This window comes from Chiloscyllium punctatum, chromosome 2, assembly GCF_047496795.1.
Source record: "Chiloscyllium punctatum isolate Juve2018m chromosome 2, sChiPun1.3, whole genome shotgun sequence".
Taxonomy (NCBI): Eukaryota; Metazoa; Chordata; class Chondrichthyes; order Orectolobiformes; family Hemiscylliidae; genus Chiloscyllium; species Chiloscyllium punctatum.
In genome coordinates, this window is record NC_092740.1 from 53505629 (window position 1) to 53524398 (window position 18770).

At 39.4% G+C, this 18770-nt stretch overlaps 1 protein-coding gene across 2 annotated transcripts in view; it reads left to right on the forward strand.

The window, feature by feature from the left end:
• Window positions 1-18472: 18472 nt before the first annotated feature.
• The window catches only part of rasa1b (RAS p21 protein activator (GTPase activating protein) 1b), a 192723-nt gene continuing 192425 nt past the window's right edge, over window positions 18473-18770 (forward strand). Inside the window, exon 1 of one of the 2 annotated variants that reach the window (XM_072582822.1) lies at window positions 18473-18564. The gene's annotated coding sequence lies outside the window, so the exon portion shown is untranslated. Of the gene's footprint in view, window positions 18565-18661; window position 18770 lie in introns of those variants that run through there. The other variant, XM_072582817.1, reaches the window with a different exon arrangement.

Sequence of the window (18770 nt, forward strand, 5' to 3'; positions counted from 1 at the left end):
GTAACATTCTCTACTTACTCCAACAACCCCCTAGAAAGCTGTCAGCATCCAGGATGAAGCAATTTGCCTGGTTGGCACCTAATCCACCATTTTAAGCATCAACTCCCACCAATACCCATTGGCAGAACTGTGTCTCATTTATAAGACGCACTTCAGCAATTCACCAAAGTTCTCTCAATGGCACCTTCTAAATTTGCAAAGTAAAGGCAGCAGATGCATAGTAACACCACCAGCTGTACATTCAAACTACACACCATCCTGACTTCAAACTGTGTCACCATTCCTTCACTGTCACCAAGTGAAAATCCTAGGATTCCCTTTCTAACAACAGTATGGGTATATCTACCACAGAGGAAGTGTAGTGTTTCAAAATTGTGGCTCATTGGCCCTTTCTCAAAGGCAGTTAGGGATAAACAATATATGTTGGATAGATACAAATCCTGTGAATAAATATTTTTTTAAAAAGTCACTAATTTCTCTGCAAATAAAAACCAGGCAAGATTGTTAATTGGCTCTTGATTCACTACCACCCTCCTTATTATTGTTCATAGTCAAAATCTATGTCACTTCTCACATGTTTTACAGTATGCAACAAAAGTCTACCTAATGCATGTTGAAAAAAAAACAGGCAAGGGTTAGAATTATTTTAATATTCTTGAATGACTTGTCAAAACAGGAAGTGTTTGGTTATACAGGCTTTATTCACGTGTTTATCTGAATTGTCACCCTTGACTTAAGCATTTAGACTTTTTATCAGCTGTACTGCTAAGAAAGCATTCTGCAAAGTTAATTTACTGTCTTTAAGAAGGAAAATCCATTTTTCCCACTTTTCTGTCATGAGGCCCTCAATCCTGGGGTTCACTTCCATATATTTCTATATATGCCCTTAGAACTTAGAACAAGAGCAGGAAGAAGAGGAAATGACAGAGGAAATGCAGTATAGTATACACCAAAAGAGAAGACTGAAAGCAGATACCCTTTCACCACTCCACAGAGGACATTGCTTCCTTAGCAATATCTGAGAAGAGTTACAAATGTTGAGAAAAGAGGAATAGAAATGAGTGTGCTTTGTTGATTGGACACAAAAAGAAAACCTAACTTTATGAGGCAAATGTGGGCTCTGTAAACTGTCTCCTAGCAGATATTTTAAGATCTCTTAAACAATGAAAGTCATCACCATCTCACGCCAACATACTTCTGGTACAACGTATAACCAAGGAGGCTAGTGGAATGCTATCCTTTATTATGAGAGGAATTGAACATAAAAGTAACATACTTCAGTTATGCTGCACCTTGGTGAGAACACATCTTGAAAACTGTGTGCTGATTTGAGCACCTTATTTAAGGAGGATATAAGTACATTAGAGGCAGTTCAGAGAGCATTTTCTAGATTGACACCTAGAATGAGTGATTATCTTTTGAAGATGGAACAAGCTGGGCTTGTTTAGAAGAGCGTGGGTTGATTTGATTGAACTGTGTAAAATCCTGAATGATCCAGACAAGATGGAAATGGAGAGGACATTTCTTCTTGTGTGTCAATTTAGAATTAGGAGGCACTGTTTTAAAATTGGGTGTCTCCTTTTAGAGATAAACAGAATTTTTTCTCTCTTGGGGGCTGTGACACTGGAACTCTCTGCAGTTAAAATTGATAAAGCACAAGGGCAGGATGAGTTGCATTCAAAGACATGAAGGGAAGGGAGACTGGAAATTATGCATGCACTAATTATGAGATCCCAGAACATAATGAACAGTTAATTGTACAAATGCAGGTTAATTAAATAAAGTTAGCTGCTGCATGTTTTCAAATTTAAAGAAATTTTGTCATTGTGATCACGAATGGTTACATTAAGCTTTTACTCTTCCTAATAACTATTAATAACTTAGATCTTAGTGCACAGGTTATAATTTTAAAGTTGTGGATAATTTAAATCTTGAAGTATTGTGAACACTGATCTCTCGATCATTATTAATAAGAGTTTAGAGTACAAAGAGCAAGGGAGTCATCTTAAACTTGTATAAAAAAAACTGGTTCAATCTCAGCATGCATGTTGTATCTAGTTCCGAGCACCACATTTTCAGAAGATGATAAGGTATTAGACAGCACAAAAAAGACTCACAAAAGTTATTCCAGGGATGAGTAAGTTCAGTTATGTCAACAGATTAGAAGGATTTGGATGTTTTCTTGTCAAGAAAGTTGAGAAGAGATGATGATAAAGGTATGTAAAATCATGGAAGAGTTTGAATCGAGAAAAACTGCTCCCATTGGTGCAACAATTGAGTACAAGAGGGAGATGTTAGGCAATCACAGAAAAATAAAGTAATGAATAAATGAGAAAAAAACATTTTCATTCAGTGTTTGGGATTTGTAATGTCCTACCTAAGAAATGGAGGCAGCTTCAGTCAATGTATTTAAGAGGGAATGGGATTATTGGCTGAAAACAAGGCAAGTGGAGGGATATGAGAAGAGGGTTGAAAGACTGCACTAGGTGCATTGTTTCCAAGAAATTCTGAATATGTGACTGTTTCCCCTAAGAATCCTAAATTCTGTTTCCCATTTCTAGAAGAAAAATGTTCTCCATTTACTGTTCTTCTCCCATCAATGTTGTCTGACATATTCAGTGTTTCATCTTTCTCTGTTTTATTTCAGTATTTTATTTTTTATTTTCACTCACTGTAATATAATGATTTTTGGAAAGGCAATTTATTTGTGAATGGGTTGAAATATTAAACAAAGAATAGTCGAGAAACAGTTTTTACAATTTACAATTTTTGCTTGATAAAACATTTTAAAGTAAGCAATAATTGAAATTCATACCACTGATTATTCAGTTGGTACTTTATATACAGACCAGGAAGATCCTTGTTTTGCTTTGTCATATCTGTCAGATTTGATTGGGCCACAACAGAGTATTACATCTGATGTCATGTCCCCTGGCTAGGGAGTATAAAATCCCTACTGGAAAGTGTATCCACAAGATAAAGATAGTGTTTCCTTCATGTGTGATTCATTCCACAGTGGAAAAACCTGTCAACATAACGCAAATAGGTTCAAATCTGAAAATACATACTTGGGCAAGATGCTGAAAATTGTAACTAAATGAAGACATTATTGACTTCAAGAAAAGCACAAAAAGGAAAAATACAAAAGAATTGCTAGAGGATCAGAAATCTTACTGCATGCATTAAGTATGCCAATCAAAGGTTCCTACTGGTATGATGTAAAGATCTCAATACTCTGCTTCAACAAAACATATAAATCTACTGTATGAGTATTAATGCTACAATTTTTCCGATATCTGATAGTTAAATAGTAGATTTACCCTAAAAGTTATATGTTAGTACCCAAGGATGTCCCAATGTAATGATGATGAGGTAACTGGATGAGAAGTTTAAATTTCTGATGAACAATTACCCTGCATCCTGAATCCTCTGAAAAACTCTCTGACTCTGAGTTAGAGCCAGAGACTTCAGACCATTCAAACTCACTTGCATGGATAATTACCCAGGAAAGATTCAAGATTAAACTTGGCTTTAACACTTATATAACCCTATAACTGATCCCTCCTCCCCCAATCACTCACATTGCCTACCCTAACTACAGTCTCAACCTTTTGGACATCCCAGACTCCCTAACCCCATCCATAAGGAGCCGGTCCTATCCACACACCAGCCATCCTAGCTCCTCATCTACTCAAATAGCATCCCAACTTAACCACTTATCCACTTGCCACTGTATTCCATCATGTATCTGGTTGTATAACCCCTTGTCCATCTTCCCACTCTTCTCTCTCACCCACCCACTCATCTGTCATTCTAATCCTCACATGCTTACCTTACACTTTCACCTTCTTTGTCGTCATAATTTGGAGGTGCCAGTGTTGGACTGGCGTGAACAAAATTAAAAATCACACATCACCAGGTTATAGTCTAACAGGTTTATAGGCAGTGCCTCAAAAGCTAGTGCTTCCAAATAAGCACTATTGGACTATAACCTGGTGTTGTGTGATTTTTTTTAACTTTCTCTGTAGATTTTCGTAGGAATTTGGGGACATTTGAACTTTTTAAACTTATGCTAATATATAGCTAGTGCTGTAAAAAGGACATGTGTCTTTCAATGACTCTACATGCTCTTGCTATGAGGATTACTGTGCCACATGACATAAGAAGAAAGTCAGGCCTAAAAAATCATAGGAAGATAAATAAATAACTATTTGCCTTAACTGTTTAGAAATAGGGATTCTGACCGATCTTGGAAAATTTGAGCTAACATCTCGTTTTCCAAGATTATTATATAAATGGCACATGACATTCGATGGAGAGAGGTGTGAGGTGACATAATTTGGTACAAAGAACAAGAAACAGTATAAATTAAAGCTTCCTCTGGCAGCTGATTCCATACACGCACCACCCCTTGCTAGGCCCACTGCTTTTTGTCATTTATGTAAATTATTTGGATGTGAACATAGGACGTTTGATGAAAATGTTTGCAGATAGCACCAAAATTGAAGGCATAGCATACAGCAAAGAAAGTTATCTGAGAGTATAATGTGATCTTGATCAAGTGGGCCTATGGGCCATGAGTGGCAGGTGTTGTCTGATTTAGATAAATATGAGGTGCTGCATTTTGGAAAGATAAATCAGGGCAGGGCTTATACACATAATGGTAAGGTCCTAGGGAGTGCTGTTGAACAAAGAGATCTTGGAGTGCAGTTCATAGTTTCTCAAAAGTACAGTCGCAGGTAGATAGGATAGTGGAGAAAGCGTTTGGTATGCTTTCTTTTATTGGTCAGAGTATTAAGTACAGTTGAGAGGTCATGTTGCAGCTGTACAGCACATTGGTTTGGCCACTGTTGGAATATTGCATGCAATTCTGGTCTCCTTCCTATAGGAAAGATGTTGTGAAACTTGAAAGGGTTCAGAAAAGATTTACAAGGACGTTGCCCGGGTTGGAGGATTTGAACTATGGGGAGAGGCTGAACAGGCTGGAGCTGTTTTCCTTGGAGCACCGGAGGCTGAGGGATGACCTTATATAGGTTTACAAAATCATGAGGGGCATGGATAGGATAAATAGACAAAGTCTTTCTTCCTGGGGTGGGGGAGTCCAGACTAGAGGGCATAGGTTTAGGGTGAGAGGAGAAAGATATAAAAGGGACAGAAGGTGCAACTTTTTCACACAGAGGGTGGTACATTTGTGGAATGAGCTGCCAGAGGAAGTGGTGGAGTCTGGTACAATTGTAACATTTAAAAGGATGGTATATGAATAGAAAGGGTTTGGAGGGATATGAGCCGGGTGCTGGCAGATGGGACTAGATTGGGTTAGGAAATCTAGTTGGCATGGACGGGTTGGACTGAAGGGTCTGTTTCCATGCTGTACATCTCTATGATTCAATAAGGATATTGCCAGGGTTGGAGGATCTGAGCTATGGGGAGAGGCTGAATAGGCTGACGCTAATCTACCTGGAGTTTCAGAGACAGAGGGCTGACCTTAAAGAGTGGTTTATAAAATCATAAGGACATGGATAGGGTGAATAGGCAAGGTCTTTTCCCTGGGGTGCAGGAGTCCAGAACTAGAGGACATAGTTTTAAGATGAGGTGGGAAAGATTTAAAAAGGGCAATATTTGCAAGGAGAGAGTGTTGCATGTATGGAATGAACATTCCCCCCCAGAGGAAGTGGTGGTGGCTGTTATAATTAAAACATTTAAAAGGCATCTGGATGAGAAGATGAATAGGAAGGTTTAGAGGGATATGGGCCATGAGTTGTCAAATGGCCCATCTGTGTCACAAAGCTACTCCTTCTTTTGCTAAAAACTGTTCCTTGGCTCAAGGATACTCTGTCCTTGATTTTTTTCAGAGGGATAATAAACCAGACTGGTTTGGTACAGAGATTAAAAGGATTTTGAAAGACCTTTTTTATAGATGTAAACAGATGAGACTTTAGGCCAAAGTGGTCATGTTTTAGAAGTGACCTGTAAAATGAAAGGGGGGTGATCAGCTCTCTAGCTGAGCAGTTTAGTTCAGCCCAGAACTGGTTGGGAGTTCAACAGTGAGCTGTGTGGAAACTTTCTCTTCTGCCCTTCTAACTTCAACCTGTAAGCATCTGACTCTTTCTTGTACTGTGTTTTAAAGGAGGTTTGCTTATTGGGAGTGTTGTGTATATTTGGAACAGCATACTTAAGTCTAGTTGGATAGACTGAGTTCTGTAAGAGTTCTTTATTCTGTTCCTAGTGTTCCATTGTGTGATTTTGTGAATAATTTTTTTTGTCTGTTTAAACCTGGTAGTCAAATTTGCTAACTTAATCTGTGTCATTTTGACTGTATACTTACCAAAACAAATTGCAAAGTTATGATCTGGGCTGCCTGCTTAAAAATGTTTTAAGTGGTCTGGCCTAGTCCATAACATCTGGTCAGCACAGACAGTTTGGACCGTAGGGTCTATTTCCATGCTGTATATCTCTATCACTCTCTGGTCAAAGGGTCAGAGCCAGGATGGCCCAATGGCCTTCTTCTGCAACATTACGATTTTATGATAATTTTAATCATCCTTACATGCATATTCTGACTATCTACATTTCACATGGACAGCCAACATGTGCTCTTGTAAGGTGGTGCCCCTAACTCTGAGCCAGGAGATTTGGGTTCAATCCCACCTGCTTTAGAAGTGTGTAATATCATCTCTGAACAGGTGCGTGTGTGTGTGCGTGTGTGTGCATGTGGAGGGTTAAGGGGTAAACAGGGGTTGATGTGAATTGGTGGTATTGTGATAAAGCAGCTATAAAGGGGCAGATTGGCATGGATGGTGTGGAGTTCATGGAGTTACTTACACGGCATTAGGTGGTATTGATAAAACATGTAGAATCTGCATGTGGGAGAAGAGTGATGTCCAGAAGAATGCATTGTGCTGGAGCCTCTAGACAGCCTTTATTCCAATTCCAACTCTGCATTGGATACCAATCCAACCCCACACCCACATACTGAAAATTACAAGTCCAGACAGCCATTTTTAAAGGTTGATTTTGTGGAGTCACTAATTCTGCTTTCTCTGTGCACCTGAATCAGCAACAAAAAAAAGGACTGTGTATCCTTTTGGCAACTTGCTTTCCTGCCCTTATTTTTATTGTCAGCAAATTTTGCTATACTAAGCGAGACAGTTGATGCCCAGCACTGATCACTGTGGCACTCCACCAGTTAAGTTTGCTCTTCTATATATGTTGTACATTCTGTCAGTTAGTCAGTTCTCTATCTATGCTAATACACCACCCTAACACAAGTTCATAACTTGTGCAGAAACCTTTTAGGTGGAACTGTCACAACCATTTACCACAAGCTTCCTTACAGTGGTCTATGAACTAGAACTTGTCTAAGCTTTCACATAGTCCCTTTCAATTGGAGTGTTTCAACTTAAAAATAACCGTCAGCACAGCTCTGTGTTTTAAAGTGATAAAAGATTAGCTTGTTACATGACTATTGCTGAAAGTTACTGAGCAATTTTTTTTAGTTCAAATACAGATACAGATATTTGAAGTAAGGATAAAAGTTTCATATGAAGATGAAAATTAGATCAGTTCTCATATTATTGCAGGCTTGGCTTGCTTTAAAATTCAGATTCTTCATGACCAGAATTGCAATTTTAAGTTGGATTTAGCAGCTGCACCGGCTTCCATAATTATATAGTTGGAGATGACCCCCACAGATGGGCTGGATATGTTCCGGGAGTGAAAGCTCTTTTATTTGACTCTTACATCACTACAGGTCATGGTTCTTGGTAGCCTGGCAACAGGCAGTCCTTAAGCTGTTCTTTTTTCCCCCTACATCCTTCCTTCTGTTGCCCTACTGAGTCGCAATTCAAATTGTTTTGCTGGTGTTCAGATGGTTTGCTTCAAAATGGCTGTGCTCAGTCTTTCTTTTATCATAACGATACAAGGTAGCTGCAAATGTTAACTTTAATGAATCATTGTTCCACAAATCAAAGTAAGTTGTTCTGGAATTCCCTGTGATGACCAAACCCATGTTCTGTACAAAATGAAATAAGTTTTAAGTCTTCATTCATTTTTAATGTTCAATTGACAGTCCTGGAAAGCTTGAATTATTTAAAGACCCTTTGTGATTAAGACTTGAAATAACATAGTCTGATTGTTTGCCTCTGGCTACAGTTGAATCCCACAGAAGAGTCATGTGGGTTTTGAAAACCATTTTGTGTCCACTGTAAGGATGGCTTAACTTTCTTTATAAAATATATCATTCATGATAAGTATCTTATCGAATATATTTTGGAAATCCAAATAAAGTACATATATTGTTGTTCCCATTTATCTACTCTGCTTGTTACTTCCTCAAGGAACTGTAATAAATTTGTCAAACATGATTCACAAAGCTTCCTTTTCTCAAAATCACCTTGACTTTGCTTAATAGTATTATGATTTTCGATGAGAAAGTGAGGACTGCAGATGCTGGAGATCAGAGTCGCCAATGTGACGCTGGAAAAGCACAGCAGGTCAGGCACAATCTGAGGATCAAGAGAATTGCCGTTTCTGGCACAAGTCCTTCATCAGGAATTGGGAAAAGGGGGGGTCCCAAGGCAGAAGGTGAGACATTTTTCCTCCAGGCATTGGATGGCTAGGATTTGGTGGTGGAGGAGGACCAGGACTTGCACGTCTTTGGTGGACTGGGAGGTACCAAACAACCCCACCGCCCTGTGGCCGACCACTTCAACTCCCACTCCCACTCTACCAAGGACATGCAAGTCCTGGGCCTCCCTCACCACCAAATCCTAGCCACCCAAAACTTGGAGGAAGAACGTCTCATCTGCCGACTTTGGACCTTTCAACTACATTGTACCAATGTCGATTTTACCAGTTTCCTCGTCTCCCCTCCCCCACTTCATCCCAGATCCAACCCTCAACTTAGCACTGCTCTCTTGAATTGTCCCACCTGGTGGGACAACTTCCTTCCCACCTATCTACTCCAACCTATCACCAGCACCCCTCACCTGCATCTACCTATCACCTTTCCAGCTACCTTTCCCCCAGACCTAACGTTCCCTCCTATTTATCTGTCAGCCCCCTTCCCCAACCACCACTACCCCCCCCCCCCCCCACCCCCACACAAACTGATACATTCCTGATAAAAGAATCAAGACATCAAATCTCCTGCTCCTTGGATGCTGCCTGACCTGCTGTGCTTATCCAGTGTTGAACCTTTCGACTCATGATTTTCTATATCTTCTTTAAGAATGGATTCTTGTATTTTTCAATGACAGGCCTAATGACCTACACTTTCCTATTTTCTTATCTTTTTTATCTCGTAAAGAGGTTCCAATACACTGAGACCATTTAAGAACCTAGGCTATTTTTGAAGATTAAATTTAAAGTATCCATGAACTCTGTAGCTACTTCCTTCAAGACCCTTGGATGAAAGTCATTAGATCCAAGGGCCTTATCAGCCATAAATGTCATTAATTTTCCTTTTACTTTTTCTGTAATGATAATAACTGTTTCAAGTTCTTCCATCCCTTTTGATTCTTGATTTTCTTACATTCATGGGATGTTTCTTTTCCTATAAAACATAGAAACTAGGAGCAGGATAATTTGGCCCTTTGAGCCTGCTGCAACATTTGATATGATCCCAGTTAATCCTCTATCTTAACAGCATATTCCTGCCTTTTCTCCATACATTTTAATGCCATCGATATCTAAACAAAATTACCAATCTTTTTCTTGAATGTACTCAGTGACATGGCATCTACAGCTTTCCACTTTTAATTATTGAGTTTCACCATGTAAGGTACAACACTTGTTTTAACCAACTCTTTCTATTTGTACACTTATAGAAGTGTATTTCTTGCATGTTTTCTGTCAAACTTCAAGTTCTTCCCTTTTTTAAAATGAAATCTTTGCTGGTTTCTAAATCTTTCCTAATCTCCTGGCCTACCAGTGATCTTTGTGGTATTGGATGTCTTTTCTTACAATTTTGGACCTTGCTAAATTTCCATGGTTAGTAACTAAAAAAACTGTTGTTGTAAAAATAAACCAGCACGTCACCAAATTGACACTTCTAATATGAAAGTCTTCTTCATTAGATGAATACTAAAATGAGGCCTATTGATATAAAAAGATCCTATAGCACTATATGAAGATGAATTTGAGTCCTTCTGAGGTTCTGGCCAATGTTTATACCTCAACCCATCCCAAGAAAAACTGATACAATCATTCACTCATGGAAGCTTACTGTGTACAAATAGACTACTATATCTGTTTAGAAAACAACTGTTTCTTTCAAAAGTAATTTGTTGCGAGTGTTTCTCTTATGTCATGCTATTTTGCAGAAATATGCATTAATTTGGACCAATTTGATTAATTCATAAATCCAGAAGAATCATCAACTTAGTTTAGCATTCATACGCACTTCTTAAAATGGTTGGCAACTTATAATACAATGACTTAGACTGTAAGAGTTGGATAAATAAATATATATGGTGATCAAATTGGAACATTAAAAGAAAATAGAAAAAAACTGATTCTTGATTAACACAGAAGGATTTTCCCTCTAATTTCCCAAGGGAGAATACAATGATGGAATTAGTGTTGGCGTGTACTCAAAATAGCTCACATTGAATGTGATTAAGTTGCTATATTGATGACGGTACCCAATCTATTATGTGAAGATATAAATGATAAAGCAACAAAGTAGTGAGTAAAGCAACTAAAAGCACCAATTGTATTCATTACATCTTTCTTTTTCTAATAGAATGTAATGTCGTCTTTATTTTATCATGCTATAAGGAGATGTCAAAATAACTTCTGTAATAAAAGGCTCTAATGCTCTCCAAGAAATAAGCAGTAACAGTGATAGCAAATTCAAGGCTCAGAAACACAAATAAATATAAGTGGAAGCATTTAAGTGCCAGAGTTTTTTTGTTTGTTACTTTCCCATAACACTGCTGATGGAGCATTAACACTAAATGAAATCTTTAACACGAGTAGGATTAGAAGTCATGGGATCTCAAAACTCCATTTTAAAGTTGTGATCTGTCCTTATTGTTATACTTCCATCATTAATGCATCCTAATGGTGGAGGAGTGTTCACAAATATCCCTATCCTCAATGATAGGGGAGCCCAGGACAAAAGTGCAAAACATGAATCTAAAGTATCTGCATCCATCATCAGCCAGAAATGCTGAGCAAATTACACACCTCAGGCTTTTACTGAGGCTAACAGCACCACAGATGTCATTTTTCAAATGAATCAACTCCATGAGTTATCAAGGAACAGCTAATGGCACTGGACACCACAAGTGCTATAGTTCCTGACAACATTCTACCTGTAATTTAGCTCCAGACTAAGATGCAGTCCTTCGCCAAGCTTTTCCAAATGTTACAACCCTGGTTTACCTTCATAGCAATTTGAAAAATTCCCCAGGTATGTCCTATCCACAAAATGCAGAACAAACCCAACTTAACCAATTATTATCCAAGGAGAAAGTAAATACTGCAGAAGATGGAGTTCAGAGTCAAAAAGTGTGGTGCTGGAAAAGCACAGCACAGCTTATGCCGTAAACATCGACTCTCCTGCTCCTTCGATACAGCCTGACCTGTTGTGCTTTTCCAATACCATACGTTTCGACAATTATTATCCAATCAGTTTACTCTTGATTTTCAGCAAAGCAGTGGAAAGTTGTCTACAGTCCTATCCAGAAAAATCAACTGACACTCAGTTTGGGTTCTGTTAGGGCCACTCATAACCCAACATCATTATAGCCTTGGTCCAAACATGGACAAAAGAGCTGAGCTCCAGAGATGATGTGGGGAGTGAACCCTTTTGACATTACTGCAACATTTCACTGAGTATGGCATCAATGAGCCCTTGTAAAACTAAAGTCGGTTGGAATCAGATGAAAAGTTTTCTGTTTGTTGAAGTCATACAAGCGTAAAGGGAGGTGTTTATGGTTTTTGCACATTACCACAGGAGTTCCTTAGGGTCAAGTCCTGGGTCCACCATCTTTCAGATTCTTCAATTACTTTGCATTCATCATAAAGTCAGCACTGGGAATGTTTGCTGATGGCTACACAATGTTCAGTACCATTTGTAATTCCTCAGAAAGCAAAGCAGTCTGAGTCCATATGCAGAAGAACTTTGGCAATATTGGAATGATAAATGTTGAGTATAATTTGTGTCACATGTACACAAGACAACAAGAGAGAATCTAAACATCTCCCATTGACATTCAATAGCTTCTCCATTGCTGAATTCCATAGTATTAACATCCAAGGGGTTAAAAATTGACTAGAAACTTAACTGGATCAATGTTACACACACTGTAGCTACAAGATAAGATCCAAGGTTAGGAATTCTGTGGTGAGTAATTCACCTCCTGAGTGCCCTATGCAGTTTACCATCTTAGGTCACAAGTAAGGAGTGTAATGGAGTACCCTCTACTTGCCTGGATGAGTGCAGTTCCAACGATCACTCAAGATGCTTGACACCTTACAGGACAAAGCATCTTAGATGATTGCCAATTCATCCACCATCTCCAACATTCACACCTTTCACCATGAATTGCACAGTTGTAACAGTGTCTATCATCTACACAATGCACAGCAACAGCAAGGGTCATTCAATAGAACATTCCAAACCCGTGACCTCTACCACAAAGATGGTCAAAGGGCATCACCACCTTGCAGTATCCCCTCCAAGTCACACACCATCCTGCCTTGGAACTCTATCACCATTCTTTCACTGTTACTGGGTAAAGAAAATTCTGGAATTCCCTTCCACACTGTACTGTATGTATACCAACCTTCCAGATAATGCAATGGCTCAAGAAGGCAGCTCACCACAATCTTCTCAAAGATAATGATGGATGGGCAATAAATACTGATGTGGATTAATGGTGCTGGAAGAGCACAGCAGTTCAGGCAGCATCCAAGTAGCTTCGAAATTGACGTTTCGGGCAAAAGCCCTTCACATACTGATGTAGCCAGGAATGCCCACATGCCACAAAGTAAAAATAAATTCCAATGTAAAAACTAGCAGTTTAATCCAACCACTCTGAAATTATATTCTCCAGACAGAGCAGCAGCCTTTCGTGAAGGCAGTCGGTCTTTCACCACCTATATCCACTTCTAACCTGCTCTCTAATAATCTCTTCACATAGATATGCAAGTCCTCTCATTTTTACCTTAATTCATGAAGGCAGCATTCTATTACATTAATAATTTTTGATTTGTCAATCCTGGTTGCAGCTCCTAACCTGCAGTGTACTTCAGACTGGATTCCTTAAGGGACAGTTATGAACAAAGTTTCCATTGGTAGAAATTAAGATGTACCCTGAGATTAGGAATTGCCACTTGCATTCTCCGGCATAAAGTTCATTTGCAAAATGCAGGAAAGCAACCTTGATTAATGTTAGAAATTAATCAAGGTGTAGTAAAGGTGTTATTTTCTAGTCAGATGCCTGATTATGAACGTTTTATTTGGTATTGTGGAATTTGAAAAATGTCCAGACTGGCTATAATGCATTTGACAGGTGCCAGTACAAGTTTAAATAAAACGTGGGAGCATTTGAGGCAGGAGTATGATTGAAAGTAAGAGGAGATAAATAAAAATCTACCTCTACTTGACTGATAGGACAGATTTATGAAAGGGAAATCATGTTTGACAAAACTGTTTGAAACTAAGGATGTAACCAGCAGAAAGGGAACCAACTTATTTGGAATATTTAGATTTGAAGAACATTTTTGAAAAGGTTCCACATGAGAGTTTGGATAGCACTGGATTGTTTTCTGCCCATTAATCCATACATAAATTCAGGATAAATGAAATAAAAACAGAAAGGGCTGTGGAAACTCTTCCAAAGAAGGGTTATAATCAAACTAAATGTTAACTTTGTTTCACTTTCCACAGATGTTACCAGATCTGTACAGTTTCTACAGAACTTTCTGTTTTTATTTCAAATATCCAGCAGCTGCCAGATTTGCAAAGTTTCTCCAGAACTTTGTTTTGTTTCATATCTCCAACATCTACAGTGCTTCACTTTTATTTGTGGGAATAAATGGGTCATTTTAGATTGGCAGGCTGCGACTAGTGGGGAATCGCAAGGATTATTGCTTGGAACTAGGCCATTCACAATATATATCAATGACTTGGATATGGAGATTAAATGTAATATTTCTGATATTGCAGCTGAAACAAAATTAGACGGAAGTGCAAGCTGTGAGAAGGGTGCTAATACATTTTCAAGGGGATTTGGAGAAATAAGTGAGTGGGCAAAGATTTGGTAGAGTAGAATGCAGAGAAAAGTGAGGTTATCCACTTCGGTTCGAAAAACAGAAATAGAGTTTTTCTTAAACGTTAAAGATTGGGAAGTGTTGAACTTCAAAGAGACTTGGGTGTTCTAGAGTTGCTGAAAGTAAACATGTAAGTACTACAAATAATTAAGACATCAAAAGTAAGTTGGCCTTTAATACAAAGGGATTTGAGTATACAATCTTATTGCAATTTAATATGGAGACTTAGGAGTACAATGTGCAGTTTCGGTCTCCTTAGCCAAGGAAAGATATTCTTCACATCGAGGGAGGACAACAAAGATTTACCAAACTAATTCCTGGGATGATGGGATTGTTGTATGAGGAAAGGTGGAGTAGACTGGATCTGTATCCTCCGGACTTCAGAAGAATGAGATGGGACCTCATTCAAACATACAAAATTCTAACAGGGATTGACAGGATAAATGTTGGAACCATGTTTCATCTGTCTGGAATGTTAAGAACCAGGGTTAACTATCTCAGAAGAAGATGGCAGTTGGAACAATTTCTTCATTCACAGAATAGTGTCTCTTTGGAAATGTCTACCCCAGAGGGCTGTTAGTCATTGATTGTGTTCAAGAGTGAGATTGATCGATTTCTACATAAGCATCAAGGGATATAGGGATAAAGTATAGGAAAACGATGCTTAAGATCATCCAATATTGTACGAAAAGGCACATGGGCTTGAAGGGCTTAATGGCATACGTCTACTCCTGTTTCTTAAGTTCTTTTCTTCTCTACGTTTTGAAGCAGAATGTCTAAAAACAACTTCTGCTTGGTTTCCTATGCTTTGAAAGGCAGCATTTCTGTGAAAATTGCCTCATTGTTCTGGCTTCCCATCCATGATTTTACAACTTCAGAAGTATATCCGTTGGTTTTAACAAATAGTATATATTATTGAAATATTAACTGTTTCTCTCTCCATAGATGTTACCAGACCTGCTGAATGTCTCCAGCATTTTCCATTTTTATTTTGGATTTCTAGCATTAATGGTATTTTGCTTTAATAATAAGCATGAGAAAATGGATTACAGTCACAGGAGTGGGAGGTAGGGAAGCCAAATTAAGTTACACATTGCAGAGGAAGGGGACAAGCCTACAAAGATAATTAAACAAAAAAATCCGAATTTTAAATTGGAGGCTTTGGGTGAGGAACAATGAGCGAACATAGATCAGAAAGGAACGGAACAATGTCATAGAGAACAGAAACAGATCCTTTGGTCCAAACTTTCCATGCTGAGCAGATTTCCCAAACAAAATTAATCCTGTTTGCCTGCACTTGAATTGAGCCTGGTACAACAGACACCAGCAAACCAGCTGACATTTGCATACAGTAGAGAATAGGAATGGTGGAGCATCAGAAGATTTGAGTCTGAAGGTGACAAATAGAGGAGGTGGATTTCAGAACAGAAGCAAGCAATTGGTATGGAGAATAAAGGATGCATTTTTTTTTGTTGACAATCATATAGCGTTTAAAATTTGGTACTCTATCTGATCCCAAACTAAGTCAAAAACTAAATGGTTTAGACCTAACAGTGGCTAGAAGGTAAAACAAAATTGGAGACAAGTGCAGTGGAGAAATGGAGAAATTTATAGGAATGGAGACTGATAAATCTACCAGGGCCTGATAATCTACATTAAAGAGTACTTAAGGAAGCAGTCATAGAAATAACGGATGCATCGGTGGTCATCTTCCAAGATTCTTTAGACTCTTGAACAGTTCCTACAGATTGGTGGGTAGCTAATGTGACTCTACTATTTGAAAAGGTGCAGGATACAAAGTAGCCAGGGAATCATAGATCTGTGATTCTGATGTTGGAATTAGAGAAGATGCTTGAGTCCTTTATCAAGGATTTCATGGCAAAGCACTTAGAAATAGTGGTAGAAGCAGACACATTCAGCACGGATTTGCAAAAGGGAAACTGTGGTTGACAAATCTACTGGAATTTTTCAAGGCTGTAACTAGTAGAGTTGATCATGGGAACCAGTGCATGTGGTTTATTTGGTCTTTCAGAAGCTTTCAAAAAAGTCCTACAGGAGATTAATGTGTAAAATTGAAGTGCATGCGATTGGGGTAGTGTATTGAGGTGGATAGAATATTGATTGGTAGACTTGAAACAACTAGGAGGAAAACGTGGGTTTTTTCTGAATGTCAGGCAGTGACTAGTGGGGTACCACAGGAATCAGTACAAGGACGCCAGTTATTCACGATGTATGTTAAAGGACTAAAAGTTTCAAAATTTGCAGATGACACAAAACTGGGTGGAAAGGGTGAGCTGTGAGGATGATACAGAGATGTGGCAGTGTGATTTGGAAAGGCTGTGGGAGTAAGGTAGGAATGTGAGGTTCTCCACTTTGGTAACAAAAATAGAAAGGCAGATTATTATTTGAATTGCTGTAAATTGAGAGAAGGGAATGTTCAACAAGACCTGAGTGTGCATGTGCATCAATCACTGAAAATGAGCAGCGTGGTAGCTCAGTGGTTAATACTGCTGCCTCATAGTGCCAGAGACTCAGGTTTGATTCCAGCCTAGGCTGAATTTGCACATTCTCCATAGAGTTCTGTCCATGTGGTTTCTGGCAGGTATTTTGGTTTCCTCCCCAAATCTGAAGATGTGCAGGCTAGATGGATTAGCCATGGTAAATGCAAAGGGGCCTAGGTCTAGGTGGGATGCTATGAGGATCAGTATGGACTCAATGGATCGAATGGTCTCTTTCAAAACCGTAGAGTTTCTCTGATTGTAAATAGGCAGCAGACAGCAAACTGTATATTGCCTTCATAGTGAGATGGTTTAAATGCAGGAACAAGGATGTCTTGCTGCAATAATGCAGGGCATTGATGAGCCACACCTGATATATTGTGTGCAGATTTGGTCTCCTTATTTTGAGAAAGTGTATAAGGTATGAGCAGGTAAGAGTTAAGCAGAGTTAAGTTTAGGCATCCTCATAGCAGACCACTTTAGGGAACATCTCTGGGACACCCGCACCAATCAACCACACCGCCCTGTTGCCCAACATTTCAACTCCCCCTCCCACTCTGCTGAGGACATGCAGGTCCTGGGCCTCCTTCACCACCGCTCCCTCACCACCCAACGCCTAGAGGAAGAACGCCTCACCTTCCGCCTCGGAACACTTTAACCCCAGGGCATCAATGTGGACTTCACCAGTTTCCTCATTTCCCCTTCCCCCACCTCCAAACTTCCAGCTCAGCACTGTCCCCATGACTTGTCCTACCTGCCTATCTTCCTTTCCACCTATCCACTCCACCTTCCACTCTGACCTATCACCTTCATCCCCACCCCCATTCACTCATTTACTCTTTGCTTCCTCCCTGACCTATCACCTTCATCCCCACCCCCATTCATCTATTATCCTCTGTGCTACTTTCTCCCCACCCCCACCCTCCTCTCATTTACCTCTCCACTCTGTAGGCACTCTGCCTGTATTCCTGATGAAGGGCTTTTGCCCGAAACGTCGATTTTCCTGCTCCTCGGATGCTGTCTGAACTGTTGTGCTTTTCCAGCACCACTCTAATCCAGAAGGTGGATCGAAGGATCTATTTTCATGTTGTACATCTGAGTCTATAAATAAAGTCTGTATTGCATTTAATTGCAACATAACTGTGATTGGGCAGGCCTAATAGATCAGTTGGCCTTTCCCTGTCCATTAATTTTTCTATGATTCTATATGTGGTTCCAACTACTATTTTGACAGTAAGCAAGTTAACGTGGACTGGTGCGTTTCCCTGTGAAACGTATTTAAAATAGATGTTTACATATTCAGTAGGTTACTAGTTGATAAGTAACTTTGATTTTTTTTTAAAAAAAGCTTGTGATAAAAATAAATAAGGAAGTTGAGGTTTGTTGACTTTCGCACAACAACCTCATTCATGTTCGTTTATAGAAAAGATGCGGAAGTTCGACATCTGATACTCGGTTGTCGACATCGAGGAAGACTCCTCAGTGAGATCTCAGGATCAGGAGTAAGACAGATCACACGTGACGTAAACGCCCGAGGATATCTTATCAGAAGTAACATGCAGCTCAACAGTCTTTACGTTTTCAGTCAGAGCGAATAAACGTAATACCCAAAAACGAAGACTAACAAATCAGCTTCCTTCATTGTCTTTCTTTTGCACACAAAGACACACACGATATGCCCACGCATCCTGATTTCTGTAGCCCGAGGTGTTGCGGGATTGCAGAGCACATCGTTTCCCCGGATTGAAGTCGATTTCTCGGGCCTGAAACGGATATAGCACAAGTAAAGTTGCGCAAGAGGCGAGGAGTGTGTGTGAGAGAAAGGATATTATTCTTCGTTTACACTTACTGTGCGTCTAGTGTTGTGACTGAGAAGCTGGGCCGCGGACCTGAACCGTCTGGATCGCGTGCGCTAGCCACTGTTCAACGGCTGCACCGCGAGCTGCGTCTCGCGCTCCAGCCTTCACCCGCTTGGAGCCGGAGTTTGAG